Source organism: Paramisgurnus dabryanus, chromosome 21 (assembly GCF_030506205.2).
Source record: "Paramisgurnus dabryanus chromosome 21, PD_genome_1.1, whole genome shotgun sequence".
NCBI lineage: Eukaryota > Metazoa > Chordata > Actinopteri > Cypriniformes > Cobitidae > Paramisgurnus > Paramisgurnus dabryanus.
Genome location: NC_133357.1, coordinates 19321427 through 19336417, shown reverse-complemented (window position 1 = coordinate 19336417; position 14991 = coordinate 19321427). Strand labels below are relative to the sequence as shown.

The window sequence follows — 14991 nt, the reverse complement described above, 5'->3', positions numbered from 1 at the left end:
AATTTATACTATAGACATGTCAGGTATTTATAAAATGCATCTACAACACATTTTAAACTTCACAGCACAATCTTTGTGCATGTACGTAACACCTGTACAGTAACGTGTCAGTAATGCTGCGTTCCAGGCATCAAAACCACGACTCACGAGTCACGACTCTATGCGTTCCAGGCAGCCTGTAATTTACAACCTTCTACCTGTGAAAGTGCAGTGGAACGGCAGTCAAACTCGTGACTTCCCACCCGTGAACTCGTACTAGATCCATGTACTCCCAGTTCAGAGTCGTGATTCACGGGTTACCGGTTGCCTGGAACGCAGCATATCTCCCGCCAAAGCTCCCATCCCAGTTTCTTGCTAATAACACACTAGCGGGCCAACAGGTTAATCGCAAGTTATTATCTTTAACTAACTTTACCTAAAAAAAACGTCAACATTTGCATATTCCAAAAAGTTTAGTCCTGTGATTCATGTTAAAATCAAGTCGGTTAATAAGGTAGATAGATGTTTCAAACACTGCGCATGTGTACAATCCAAAGGAATAACAAAACTGACAATCAATGGGAATATCTCCACTCCACACACACACACACACACAAAATGAAACCCTATACAAATAAAGTAGTACCTGTGCATTGAAGTACGTTAACCAGGAAATGCTGTTGTTGATATGCGGTTTTAGCTGAGTTGCCACGTCTCAATTGACTTTGTTGACGAATGAGGGCATGAGGCCCAGCAGCTAACCGCCCTTTACAAAATGGAGCACCACCACCAAAAGTGTCTACAGTTAATACGATAATGCAGTTAATATATCGAGAATAATCCAAATAAATTAACACAAATAAATAAAAAATATAAAAAAAATTACTGAATACAACATTATTCCTAAATTAACAATTAATATGTTTACATCAAAACAAAAGACTATATTAAAACACTTTAATGCGTTATATCACATACAATATACTGTATAACACAAACCTGAAGCAATATATATAAGTTTTACTAAAATATTACTACTACGTAGCCGGTTATACAAAATTTGCTTTCGAAATGTTGCAGTTGCATGTACTGCCAATAGATGGCAACACTGTACTTCTTAACGATGTCAGTGTTTCCACTGTTCACATAAAATGAAATGTTCTGAAACTTGCATTTTGCTCTTCATTTGAGCTTTTCCTTGTAAACACATGAGTACGACTGCTCTTCATGTTTAACATAACTGTCTGGCCTATATTTTCTATTTTGTTTAGATAGTTTGAGATCAAAGATATAGGGGTGGTTTCCTGGACAGGGATTAGTTTAAACCAGGACTAGGCCTTAGTTTAATTGGGTAATATAACTAGTTTTAACAAACATGCCTTCCTTAAAACATTACTTTTATGGCAAAAAAAAAGGGCACTGATGTTTTTTTAAGAAATGTCAGTGCAAGTTGTTTTCAGTTTGGACAGCTCTAACATTTATTTTAGACTAGGATTAGTCTAATCCCTGTCCAAGAAACCACCCCATATAGATTATAGATAAAATTATAATAATAATAATAATAAAAAACTCAACCAATATCATAAAATACTCTTAAAATGAACCACTTTTTCTCTTTGTTGTTCCTCTTAAAGGGGACAGAGAATGAAAACCCATTTTTACCTTGTCTTTGTTGAATAATGGTAGTCTACCCACATTCACAAACATACAAAAAGTGCTAGACATGCTAAACATCTCAATCTCATAGAAATTTCTCTTTTAGAAATGTCAGCCAGAAAACGGCCCAATCTAAAAAACTGATGTTTATGACATCACAGGCATCTAACTGCCCCTCCACTTTAAAATAAGTGGCTACATTTTTTGAGTGGCAGCAAAGTCAGCCAATCAGTAATGAGATTGCAAGTTAAGCCAGTAGGGGGAGCCAAATAGGTGAAAAACCACTTGTTTAAAATCCCCCACCCTAATAGAGCTATCTGAGAGAGGTTTTCAGGAAGCTTCTAAGGCATTACAGACCCAAAAAAAAAATTTTTTGTCTACATGTCACATCACAGAACAAGGATAAATACCCAGTTCAATCAGTCTATGTCACCTTTAAAAAGATAAATTAGAATAGTATTTGTTTTACACATAGTTGTCATGTTAACTGTGATCAGACCACGTTTTCTCATGCCTCCCACTAACTAAAAAAAACCCAACTCAGACATGCACCTGCTTGTTAGCATTGTGAGCAGCTTCACTTCCTGAAAAAGCTCACACACAGTTGCATATAGAAACAGTAAAACCACTAAAGAGGACAAACACTATCATACATTACCACAGAAAAGGTCATGATCGGAAAGGCAAAATGAAGTACATCTTTATGGCCACATTCACACAGCACCAGAATACAGTCATTCATTCCATAACATCAAATCAATATGAATCACTGGCCATATTTAAACAGCTAAAAACAGATACCTTAAAAATCGAATAAATACATAACTAAATAAAGATAAATAAATTAATCTTGAATATGTCATTTTGCTTCATTGTTTGTTTGATATGGTATTAATAACTGATATTAAATTAGAAAAGTGTATTCTGTAGACACGTAACAATAAAAACTAAGGTGTGTGATAAAATTATGTTGCCTAATATTGGCTACTATAGTATTTACTAAACAGTAGTAGGCTATTGTAGTATACTGTAGTACATTATAGGCCTAATAATTACTACACTTACACGTATTAGTTTAGTAGTAGTATATTTATTTATACAGTATATTACAGTATATTTATTATATGGTTCAAAAACACTATATTAAAACTACAGTTTACTATAGTTAATTTAAAAGTATACTAGATTATGTTGTCATATAAATTAACTTTTTCTTTGTATTTTTTATATTTTAAAGTCATGAATTTTAAATACAGGTGATACGTGTACCAAAAACAGCCGGTAGTATGGATGATAGCTATTGGTTCAGAAGCATAACGCCATGGGAGGGCGTACTCTCACTTGATGACAGCATCGTAATTCGCGGGCTGAGCAGCATTAATATCATCAACATCATCATCATTTTATTCGTGGATGTACGGAAGAAAAAACAGCGTGCGTGACCATGTACACGAGCGTGGAATGCAGCAAAATCAGTCTGTCGTGAATGGAGAAGTCTGAATAATCAAATAGTGAAACCGTGAGTAACTTTAATGATATCCTTATGATACCTGAAAGCATAACACAATGCAGCGAACCATGTGGTTTTCTTGTCACATGGACTGATGCTCACTGATGTCTGTATCTTAATATTTATCGGCTATTGTGTAATACTGCTTAAAATAGAGGAGAGGTGAAGTGTTTCCTCCACCTGTTTCAAATACGATTATTCATGTCAACACTAATCCGTGCAAAACAAAGGCTATCATTATTATGTTTATGTTGCTTCTGTCAGTCGAGATATGTTGATACGGGTTACTTTATGCATCTGACACGATAGCCCGTCTAGTAATGTTTAGTCATCGTTAGAGTAAGGGCGTGCCAGCAAACAGCAGTTTACACTGTTTTCTCATTTGAACAGCGTGCAGGTGGCGCGAGGGATGCTCCGGCATTTCCGCATGTAAATCTGCTATTGTAACAGTGTTTGTAACCTTTTTAGTTACATTTGTTCAGCTATTGTATCTAAATGACATACTGTAGGCTAATACAGTACGCACGTCTGCGCAGTGCAACAGTGCTAGTAATTGGGATTAAACCGTAAATAACCTGAAATCCACGTGCATCAATTCACCTAACATGTATTTTTGTCTGCTGTAACTGTCACTTTCCTGAAAAGGAAATGACACACTGATGCTGTTAAATGACTTATTGTACGTGTTTAGCAGTAAATGCATACCTTTCAATACACATATGTAACGTTATCAGACTACAGTGATGCACAAACAGACAACAACATGAACAACATTGCTTCACTGACAGTATAACTGGTTTTGCTTATCCATTTACTAGCCAGTTAATCATCTTGAGTATATTCAGTAAACCCTTTTAATACTGTGTTAGTTTAAGTAGCTAAATAGACTAAAATCTTCAATGTCTAAAGAAAGATCAAGGTCCAATAGGCATGGACTCGACTCCAGTTTTATATTTAAATGTCTGATTCTCACTAATAAGTTACAGTTTGTGGCTCAGCCGTTACACACTTCTACCCTAGGGACTGTTTAACACTAATAATCACACAAAATATCAATTGCTTGTCTTAGTATTACAAATGTGATGCAACATATAAAATCACATGGCAGTCTGTGGCCTAATTTGTAATGCCATGCACAGAATACCACTTTCTTGGGTATCATCATACCTAGCGGATTTGATTTGCTGTAGTATTTTTTTCCTGTATTTATTTTTGTGGCCTACCAGTCACAATGTTTTGTAAATAAACTGTATTACAAATTATATTTATGTAAATATTTATTTAATGTACTTAATCATACTCTTAATGAAAGATGGTAGGCTGGTTTTAGCTGTTCTTCCAGCCCGGTCAAGTTGGTGGGTCATCTGGTTTAAGCTGGTGTTCCACTATGAACAGCTAAAACAGTGGCTATGGCCAACACCAGCCTGCTATACGGGGGCCTGTTTCAGAAAAGAGGTTAAAGGGATACTTCACCGATTTAGCATTCAGCTTTGTATCTGTAGAAACCCGGCAGTATTACTGAATGACCATGTTTCCCTCCCTCATTTCCCCCTGAGAGGAGAGATATCTGCATTTTGGTTCTGAAAAAAAGTCCTCCGATGATGTAATATGACGATTTTTGCATCATCGGAGGACTTTTTTGCAGAACCAAAATGCAGATATCTCTCCCATCTCAGGGGGAAATGATGGAGGGAAACATGGTCATTCAGTAATACTGCCGGGTTTCTACAGATACAAAGCTGAATGCTAAATCGGTGAAGTATCCCTTTAAGGAAAAACTCTGAGTATGTTAACTCTGAAATGAGGTAAACTATACTGAGTATAAGTTACCTCTCCTTCTGAAACAAAACCCAAATTTGTTTCCAGGGTTACTTACAGTACTCTCTGAACCTAACCTGGTCGGGAGCAGGTTTTATTCTGTAAACTCAGAGTTTCCAATCTCAGAGTAAATCAACTCAGATTTCAAGTTTTAACTCAGAGTTGGTTGAGCCTCCAAATGGGCCCCAGCTAAACCAGCTAACTATCTTTTTAGCCGTTTTATTCAGTAGGAAAGGCTTTGCATCAAAAGGTTTTTAAGGATTTTTTAATAGTACTCTTAAACATAGGTCAATTTAATGCTTGCAGTCCAGAATGTATTGTTATGGTTGTCTAAAGTAAGGACATCACGCTGGACTATATGTTGACATGTAAAACATGGACATACAGTATATCCTTGTCTTCCTGACAAATGCTTGTTAAAGGAATAGTCTATCCATTTTCCATATTAAACTATGTTATTACCTTAACTAAGAAGAGTTGATACATCCCTCTATCATCTGTGTGCGTGCACGTAAGCGCTGGAGCGCGCTGCGACACTTCGATAGCATTTAGCTTAGCCCCATTCATTCAATGGTACCAAACAGAGATAAAGTTAGAAGTGACCAAACACATCAACGTTTTTCCTATTTAAGACGAGTAGTTATACGAGCAAGTTTGGTGGTACAAAATAAAACGTAGTGCTTTTCTAAGCGGATTTAAAAGAGGAACTATATTTTATGGCGGAATAGCGAGTCGAAGTACACCCAAAAGTGCTATTCCCCCATACAATATAGTTTCTCTTTTAAATCCGCTTAGAAAAGCGCTACGTTTTATTTTGTACCACCAAACTTGCTCGTATAACTACTCGTCTTAAATAGGAAAAACGTTGATGTGTTTGGTCACTTCTAACTTTATCTCTGTTTGGTACCATTGAATGAATGGGGCTAAGCTAAATGCTATCGAAGTGTCGCAGCGTGCCCCAGCGCTTACGTGCACGCACACAGATGATAGAGGGATGTATCAACTCTTCTTAGTTAAGGTTATAACATAGTTTAATATGGAAAATGGATAGACTATTCCTTTAATAACATGAATATAAACTACTCTTAGATTATACTTTTGAAACCATAAAATGTGGATAGTAAAAAGAATCTGTGCACACATCCTGTGAATATCCTTCTCAAAATCCATCATAGTATATAAAAGTGTAAAATAAAATGAACAATTTAAAAAGTAGTTTTGCTCCTCTGCTCAAAGTCTAATGTATTCATAGTGTGGTTAACATTTATATCGAATTGACCACTGTATTTGTAACCGCTTGTAATGACAGTCTATGTTAACCCACATTTTCCTGTGCCACTGGCAAAACCTGGAGTGCAGAGAAGCTGATTGGCTGCTTGTCTGGGTCATTCATTCCACTCGGTTACACCTACTGGACATGCAGACAATTCATCAGATAAATGATGAGACAATCCGCTGGAGACATAAGACGCTTTGTCTGACTCTGAACACATGCATCAATAAAAGTAACGAGCAAACGTGTAGTGAAAATAATAATAATATAAAATAATAGAAAATAGAAATATATATATATATATTATACTGTACAGAAATAGAATGTTGCGGATAATACATTGCTTTGCATATGTGACATTATGTGTCTGTATATGCACATGCTTATTTGCATGTGGTCATTGCATAAAAATTGGTCATATGCAGGATATACAGTAGTGTGGTTATTACTTAGAAAGTTATTACTGGGATGCGACTTCCCAGTCTGATCCCTTCAGTAGGGCTCTGGCAATACATCGCATTCCCCATTAAAAAGACTTGCCTGAAATCGATTCTGAATGGCAAGGCTCCGATTCTATGTTTCATGCACAGCTTGTGCATGTACTACGGCTCTGTGATCAGTAGGAAGTCCTTATCAGTCCTTACCAGACTAGTCATGCTGTTAATTTAAACTTCAGATTTCATTAATTTCAGGTTTAAATTAACTTTAAGGTGCCTAGAACTGTAAGTATCAGTTGCCTTATTTTCCACGTGGTGACGTAAATCTGAGTGAAACTGGTTTCTGAAATGAAATAAGGCAGGGCTGGATTTGAATTTGTCATTGAGATCGGATTGGATCATTTGAAGTTTGGTTGTATTGCTAATTGCAGCGATCTTAACCTGGACCCTGCCCACCTGCCATACCATATGACCGGAAGTAAAGAAAGATCGTTTTGAGGAAAGGAATGAGATTTGCGGTTTTGATTAAAGATTACGAGGGCACATGTATTTAAAAAAAATTTAAGCTCACAGATAAGTCTACCACAATATTCCACAACAAACTTTCTAGAGACACCATTATGAACCGCAGAAGATAAATGAAAAACCTACTAGGGGTGTAACGGTACGTGTATTCGAACCGGACCGTTTCGGAACACGGCTTTCGGCACGGTGCACATGTGCACCGAATGGCCGAATGCAATCTTTTGAGTGCGGAACATAGGTCAATTTTCGTGTTTCCACACAAACGTATTAAGTGGCGGAAGTCTTCTGTCAAACATATGAAATATTTCGGCCCGCAGAAAGATTTTTATTTTCTTAGACTTAGTTGTATATACGTTTGATTATTGATGTAAGCGCGAGTGTTAAACGTGTGCCAACGCGCTGTTTGTCCTTTCAAAAGTGCGTGAGAGGTTGCGCGTCTTTCGTTGCTACGCGATCATGAGTCGCGCTTGCTGTGACAGCGAGAATAAGGAATGCGTGATCAGATTTTTCATCTGCACCTCACCTCAATCATATCATTGTCACAATGCGATCAGTTAGTTGTGACAGAGAAGAGCTTTAACCCGGGCTTACTCAGCTGTTACTCAGCTGCGGAGGGGTTCGTTAGTTTAAGTCACAGCTTACATTGTCAACACAAGCAAAGATTAGGAGGAACGTGCAAATGATAAAAGAAGGCTATGTATGCAACTCACACATCACAATATGAGCATATAATAAGTATATCATCATGTTGCTTGCTATGCAGTTACACGTAGAGCAGTAATATTATTTTTATACAGAGATGGTACATAACCAATTCAATACTTTGACGTAAAAAAAAACAAAATAAATCAAAACCGAAACATTTTTTGGTGGCAAAAATGTAGGCTAATAGTTCATAATGTATTCAGGAATTTAATTTGTTAGTTTAGTGCAAGGTTTTTGTAGAAAAAGTGTAAGAGAATGTTAAGAAAAGATTTACCTACTGTTATAAAATAATGTAAAAAAGTATTTTATTTAGTGGAGAACTTTGCAGCAGTATTTTATTTATTATTCTTTTTTATTTTATATATATTTTAATAAAAAGTGTTTAAAAAAGTGTAAACAAATTGTTAAAAAAAAGTTTATAGTAATAAACAACCTGCAATTTTGAACCGAACCGTGGCTTCAAAACGGAGGTACGCACCGAACCGTGATTTTTTCGTACCAAGGTCAGAGCAAGCACCCTTCTTTTAAAAGTTTCTGCTAATATGACAGTTAACAGCAAAAGAGCGCTTAACCTTCAATATTTTATTGACAGTTAATGTTTGGTGCGCCTTACGTTTCCTCACGCTTACGTGTTGGTTTGGCACTAAAGTTTCTGCAGTGTCTGGTTCTGAGGCCATTTTACAACAGGTTAAGCTACGGCGTAGAGTAGAGTTGCTGCCTATCACAGTCCTTGCGATTAGAAAATGACGTTTTACCAGATTGCAGTTTGATCAAAGAAGCAATTAATCATTCAGTCTTAGGTCTGGCATCAACAAATTCAACACTTTCATTTTGGCCAACATCATCCTCTTCTCCATAAATCTCTCCTACAGTTTCAGGATTAATGTTCTTGTCAGTCTTCCCATAAACTCTGAACGTTTTCAGGAAGTTTGATCCATTGTCAGTTGTTGTGTGAACAATCTTCTCTTTGTTATTAAATTCGATTTGAATATCATTTAGGGCACCAGCCAGGGCCAAAAAGGTATGGGACCATTTAAATTGCTTTGATGCTAGGACAGCACAAGACCTCTGCATGGTCTGGGGGTTAAACCAGTGCACAGTGACACCAATGAAACCACGATGGTGTGCCATCCAGCAGTCTGTTCTTGTTGCTAAGAACTCAATTTCACCAAGGGTAGCTTTCAGTTTTCTTTTCATTTTAACAGAGGCCTTTGTGACTCTGTTTACAACAGTATTTTGTGTCATGACATATTTGGCTGAAGATGTTGCACAAGATCAATGAAGCCCTGTTCCTGAACAATGTGTGGTGGGTGGTTGCAAGCTTTGGAGAATGAGTTGGAAGACTACTTTATTCACACTTGCCTGGCTGGGACACTCTTTGAGTCTCCCACAGCTTGGTTTGTTCCTTTGAGGGCTGCTGAAGGAAGTTGTGTGTATCTCTCTAGACGAGTGGGATGTTTCTTCTGTGGAGAAAATTAATGTACAGGCTAGAGCACGACCGATGTGCGTTTTTCCAGCCGATGCAGATATTAGTGAGCAAAAAAGAGTGATAACGATATATCGGCCGATATTCTTTAGGTGTATATTATAGTACAGTACACATATAATACAGTATATTATACTACAGTACTGTACATAGAATACACTATATACATTAACAGACTATACTATATATAAATAAATACAATGCAATGCAATGATCACTAACAAATGTGGTGATCAAACACTTAAATTGACGTGACAAAGATGTACTATAGGCAATAAGCTTGCGCGAGCTTATTAAATTAATTGCTCTGAAATGAGCATGTTTAGTAACAACACAAGCAGCTTTAATCTCATATACTGGTATATAAGTGCACGACTGTGCGTAGTTTAAACGTGTCATTTCTTCGTCTCGCGTTTTAATAACTCGCAAGTCGACAAAAGAGTCGGATTAAAAACACCAAATTTAAACGGGAATGCATCTCTTTTAACCACTTATAATAAATCGACCAAAGCGCGTCTTAAAGGGGACAGAGAATGAAAAAACATTTTTACCTCTCTTTGTTGAATAATGGTAGTCTACCCACATTCACGAACATACAAAAAGTGCTAGACATGCTAAACATCTTAGAAATTCCTCTTTTATAAATGTCAGCCAGAAAACGGCCCAATCTGAAAAATTGATGCTTATGACATCACAGGCATCTCACTGCCCACTTTAAAATAATTGGCTACATTTTTTGAGTGGCAGCAAAGTCAGCCAATCAGTAATGAGATTGCAAGTTTAGCCAGTAGGGGGAGCCAAATAGGTGCAAAACCACTTGTTTAAAATCCCCCACCCTAATAGAGCTATCTGAGAGAGGTTTTTAGGAAGCTTTTAAGGCATTACAGACCCAAACAAAACATTTTTTGTCTACATGTCACAGAACAGGGATAAATTCCCCGTTCAATCATTCTATGTCACCTTTAATACCAGGTGTAAAAATATTGTAAAAGACACTGCGTGACTGCAGCCACCTGAACTGAGAGATCACTGACTGAAGTGAAGGAGGTGGGGGATTGGCTGGTGTTACTACAGTGAGTGACCTGGGTCACCATTAGCAACCAATAGGGCGCACTCTACTGGACAAACCAGTACTTACATCTTTCAAAAGCATTTAAGAAAGTTCTTTAAGAAACGTTCATATCGGCTGCATATCTGCGGCTCATATGCCGATACAGATATATCTGCGACAAACTCATATCGGCCGATAAAATCGGCAAAACGATAAATCTGTAGGGCTCTAGTACAGGCACAGATTGAGAATTATTATTTCTCTCAAACCAGAAGCTCAGACTGTCTAGGACTTATGCTGTTTTAATGTCATGCTTGAAGTTCATGAATGAAGGTCAGACTACAAGTTAGGGAGCAGTTTCACTAGTCTATGCAATTATGTTGAGCAGTCCAGAATATTGCCACTTAAAGGTAGGGCTAGTGCTGTTACGATTTTTTTACCACCACGTTTTTTACTAATGGTTTGATTTTAAAGGTCGCATTCTTTCTGATTCCATTTTTTAAACCTTAGTGCGTAATGCACAAATTCACTGCGGTGCTGTGGTTATAGATTTTGTGAGTGTTGGAAGGGTGCGTGCATGAGCATATGTGCATATTGATGCATATAGGTCTTATAAATAATGCATACATATATTTTGAAATATAAAAATGTAAGCGATGATCAGATATACAGTTTTTAACAAACGTGCATGTTCATAGGTGCCAAATTCTTTCTACGCCGGTGTGTGCTCGTCACAGCGTCAAGCAATGCTATGGTTACGTGGCAATGTAAGAGGCTCTGGGAATGCGGCGCGGTCAGGTTTTCCGTGTGGTTTTAGATGTGACATGTGAAGCAACTGTGCCTATGTGCTTGGCCATTTCGGTGGCTGCTCGAGCCGAGCCCTGGAGCACTCAGGGGATCGCTGCATATCTACTTGTTTATTGTAGCATTTTTACTCATGAAACAACAAGTGAGAAACCTTTTTGAGGTTATAATGTTTCCAGTTGTGCTGAAAACGCGTTTTGATGGTGTACTGGTAGTGCAGATTGGTGTTTCACTTTGAGTGACCAAGAGAGAATATCCGTCTCTCAATCTGAAGGCTGGAGCCTCCGGAGGTTGCATATGCAGGCTGCATGTCATCAAGTCTCGTTTATTATTTTCAGACATTTGCAAGTCATAAGCATATTACAACAATGTATGATTAACAAAGAATAACAGTCAACTTTATAATCATTAATGTTATGAAATAATAATCAGGATTATGATTTTTACCATAATTGAGCAGCCCTAGCGCACACACCTGATTTCCATCCACCAGTTTGTTGTTGTCGCTATGAACTCAGTTTCACTAAGGGCAGCTTTCAACAGAGACCTTTGTGACTTTGTTTACAACAGTATTGTGTGTCATGACATTTGTATCTTGCTGAAGATGTTGCAAAAGATCAATAAAGCCCTGTTGCTGAACAATGTGTGGTGGGTGCAAACCTTGGACAATGAATTGGAGGAGTATTTTATCCACATTTGCCGGGACACACTTCGAGTCACAGCTTTTTTTGTTTGGAGAGTGGTTTATTTATATAACACAAACTAAAGGTAATAACAAAATCTATAGTTTTGCACAATTACCTTACAAATAAAGTAATAATTTAAGCTGAGGTAACATTTGGCTGAAGTCGAATTTCAAATACTGTATGTCAATAATCGACTGATAATAAAAAATTTAGCTTACCTAAATATGCTTTTGAAATTAGACGGCGAGTTTTTGAAAGCCATTACATCGTGGTACTTGGGTGCCCAGAGCTTGCAGCACATTTGAAACGATTTGTTTTTACTCTACTTCCTGTTATTTAACCTGGAAGTTAAGGGGTGTAGTCCAAACCGGCCATTCGCTGTATGCCTTGAAATGGGAATTCTGTTAAAGAAAATAAATTGCCTGCCAGTGAACTTTGAGCTTTATCATTTTACAGGTATTATTAATGCTGTTACAGCAACATTACACACTAACTAAAATTTGAAATATGGGATCAGGAAGAATGTGACCTTTAAGGTAGGAGATCTGACTCCAATGGCTAAACTTTTAAGACTGGGCTACTCTTATTTTAACTCCCCTAGGTTGACTGGTCGAGGTGGGGGCCTTATGTCTATTTTTAAAGATGACATCAGATGTCGGATGATCTCCACTGAATTTTGTAATAGCTTTGAGCTACAAGCGTTTTACATAATGTTGACTAAGCCTGTACTGACGTACATTTACTTAATATTTAATTAGACAGATCCACCTTTTTTTATTCATTTTCCATTAAATTATGTAATCTGATTAGTTTAAAACTCCGTTTTACCCTGTTTGGTTCTTTAGCGACTGCCGCGAGGGGGACCAGACCATAGACACAGACAGATGCCTTGCTGATTGTCCTGTGTTTATGTGAAAATCTGATTTATTCACTTGTGTTTTATCTGAACTAGATGAACATTTCTCACAACCCCAAATGTGCCATGATTAATGTTAATGGTATTTATTTTATGTTTATGCGAACAAAAGTGCACTTACATGTAAAAACATTTTAAAATCAACATTTAAAATTGTTAGCTAATGAGGTAACTGGGATCTGTGAAAATTACTGAAAATCTGTGGTAGTGTCATAATGATGTAAAATTTTCATACCATTTCATCTCTAGTTTGTACATTGTTTACATTTGACTCATGCTGTGTGATCGTGTCTCTTTTGCACTTTAATACTGCTTCTGCCACCTTATGACAATGGATTTACAAATTGAATGTCATCAATTGGTTGGAAAATGTCCTTCTTTTCCCATAATTTTTTAACCGTCAAATTATCATTACTGCAAAAATTCTTAGCCTAATTGCCCACCCCTACTTGTCAATTTGTTTTGTTTTTAAACAATTACAAGCACATGTCACTGAAAATTTTATTGGTGAGCCTTTTTAGTCTGGACTTTTAAGTCCTGTCATAGCACATAACAGTGCTAGTCTGGTATAACCAGACTCTCGTACATTCATTTCATTTGTACAGAGAGTCTGGCCAGGCTCCATTGGAAAGCGTTACTTCCGTTAAGGAGGGTCCATTGTTGAAGTTTAAAACTATTGGATCTGCGCAGAGTCACTCAGGATCTGCCAAAGCCAATCGCTAATGTGGTCGTGACGTATATCATGCACCAAAACCGTCTGGAAACAACAAGTCAGAATAATCAGACAAAAAAAGTTAGCAAACCTGGTTCTTGCTCCGGCTTTAACTTCTGTATATTCGGCAGTTTTGCAACAAAGGACCGAATAGCTTTTCTCACGTCTTTCTCCGCTGCCATTACTGAACTACAACTCAAACTGACGCACGACCTCAACGTCATCGTTCTTAGCCACCCCCATCTGTTCGCTGATTGGTCCTGCAGATTTTTGCAGGAGAAAACGAAACTCTATAGAGCCATCCCAGACGTACTGCTGAAGCGAAATGAAAAATAAGCGGAAGCACGTAGGAGGGCGGAGCCAGGCTATAACAGTGCTGGTCAAGGTGTTAAATTGAATTTTTGTTTCACTGGATAATCGTGGAAACGTCGTTTTAGTTTTGCTCGACCTTTCCACAGCATTCGACATGGTTGATCATGAGATCTTACTTGACCGCTTAAAACATGGGGTTGGTTTAAAAGGTAATGTGCCTTAAAGGGACAATAAGTAGAATTTGCCCCCATCTAGTGGTGAAATTGTATTTTGCATTTAACAGATAGTGCTCTCTAGTGCCTCGCTTTTCCAAATGCGTGTTGGAACTATGGTAGCCGTTATAAACTCACCGATTTCCTTGTCCGTTTCAGCTGGTTCACGTGTTCTGTTCTATGTTATTAAAATATTTCATGCCATAGAATTTTCATTATTCTCACAAAAAAACTTATAAGTAAAAAGAAGATAAAAAAACAAAACTCAAGCTCACTGAAGAGTCAGTGATAAAATAAGGATAATAAATAATAATGTATATCTTATTAATAAGGGTGTCTTGATTTTAAATCGAAATTGATTGAAATTAAGTTACAACCTCGAACTTTGAATAAAAAAATGGAATCGTCGATGCTGCCACGCCCCCATGTCACATCCGGTCAGCTTGCCAAGTTGGGGAAAAAACATGTTGAGTGCTGCGAGTCAACCTCCTCTAACTTCGCTAGCTACAGCCAGTTAACTCTTTCCCCGCCATTGACGAGATATCTCGTCAATTAAGAGAAAACGCTTCCCCGCCAATGACGAGATTTTCCGTCTTTCCGCAATACCGCTATTATCCACCAGGTGGCGCCCTTCCGCAACTTTTTAAAACCGGAAGTATTGCCCTATGGCAAGCTGCTGCATGTCCGTGTCTGTTTTAAAGATCGCTCTGAATGGGATCTCTATGAAAAGTCCGTCATAAAAATGGAATTATGTCTGCTTTTTGCTCAAAATATGGTGTTTTTGCAAAAACCTACCCATATTCAAAAGCTGATTGCAAAAGAACCACTAAAGGTAGGATGAAACGGTTTTTTTTGTTTGAAAGCAGAGGGTCTGTTCTTTCATTTGGTATATTGTATGTTTATATATTT

General features: G+C 37.5%; 1 protein-coding gene across 1 annotated transcript in view; it reads left to right on the top strand.

Moving 5' to 3' along the window:
* The first annotated feature begins 2978 nt into the window (after window positions 1–2978).
* The window catches only part of slco4a1 (solute carrier organic anion transporter family, member 4A1), a 68828-nt gene continuing 56815 nt past the window's right edge, over window positions 2979–14991 (top strand). The window contains exon 1 of the mRNA XM_065286156.1: window positions 2979–3154. The gene's annotated coding sequence lies outside the window, so the exon portion shown is untranslated. The remainder of the gene's footprint in view (window positions 3155–14991) is intronic.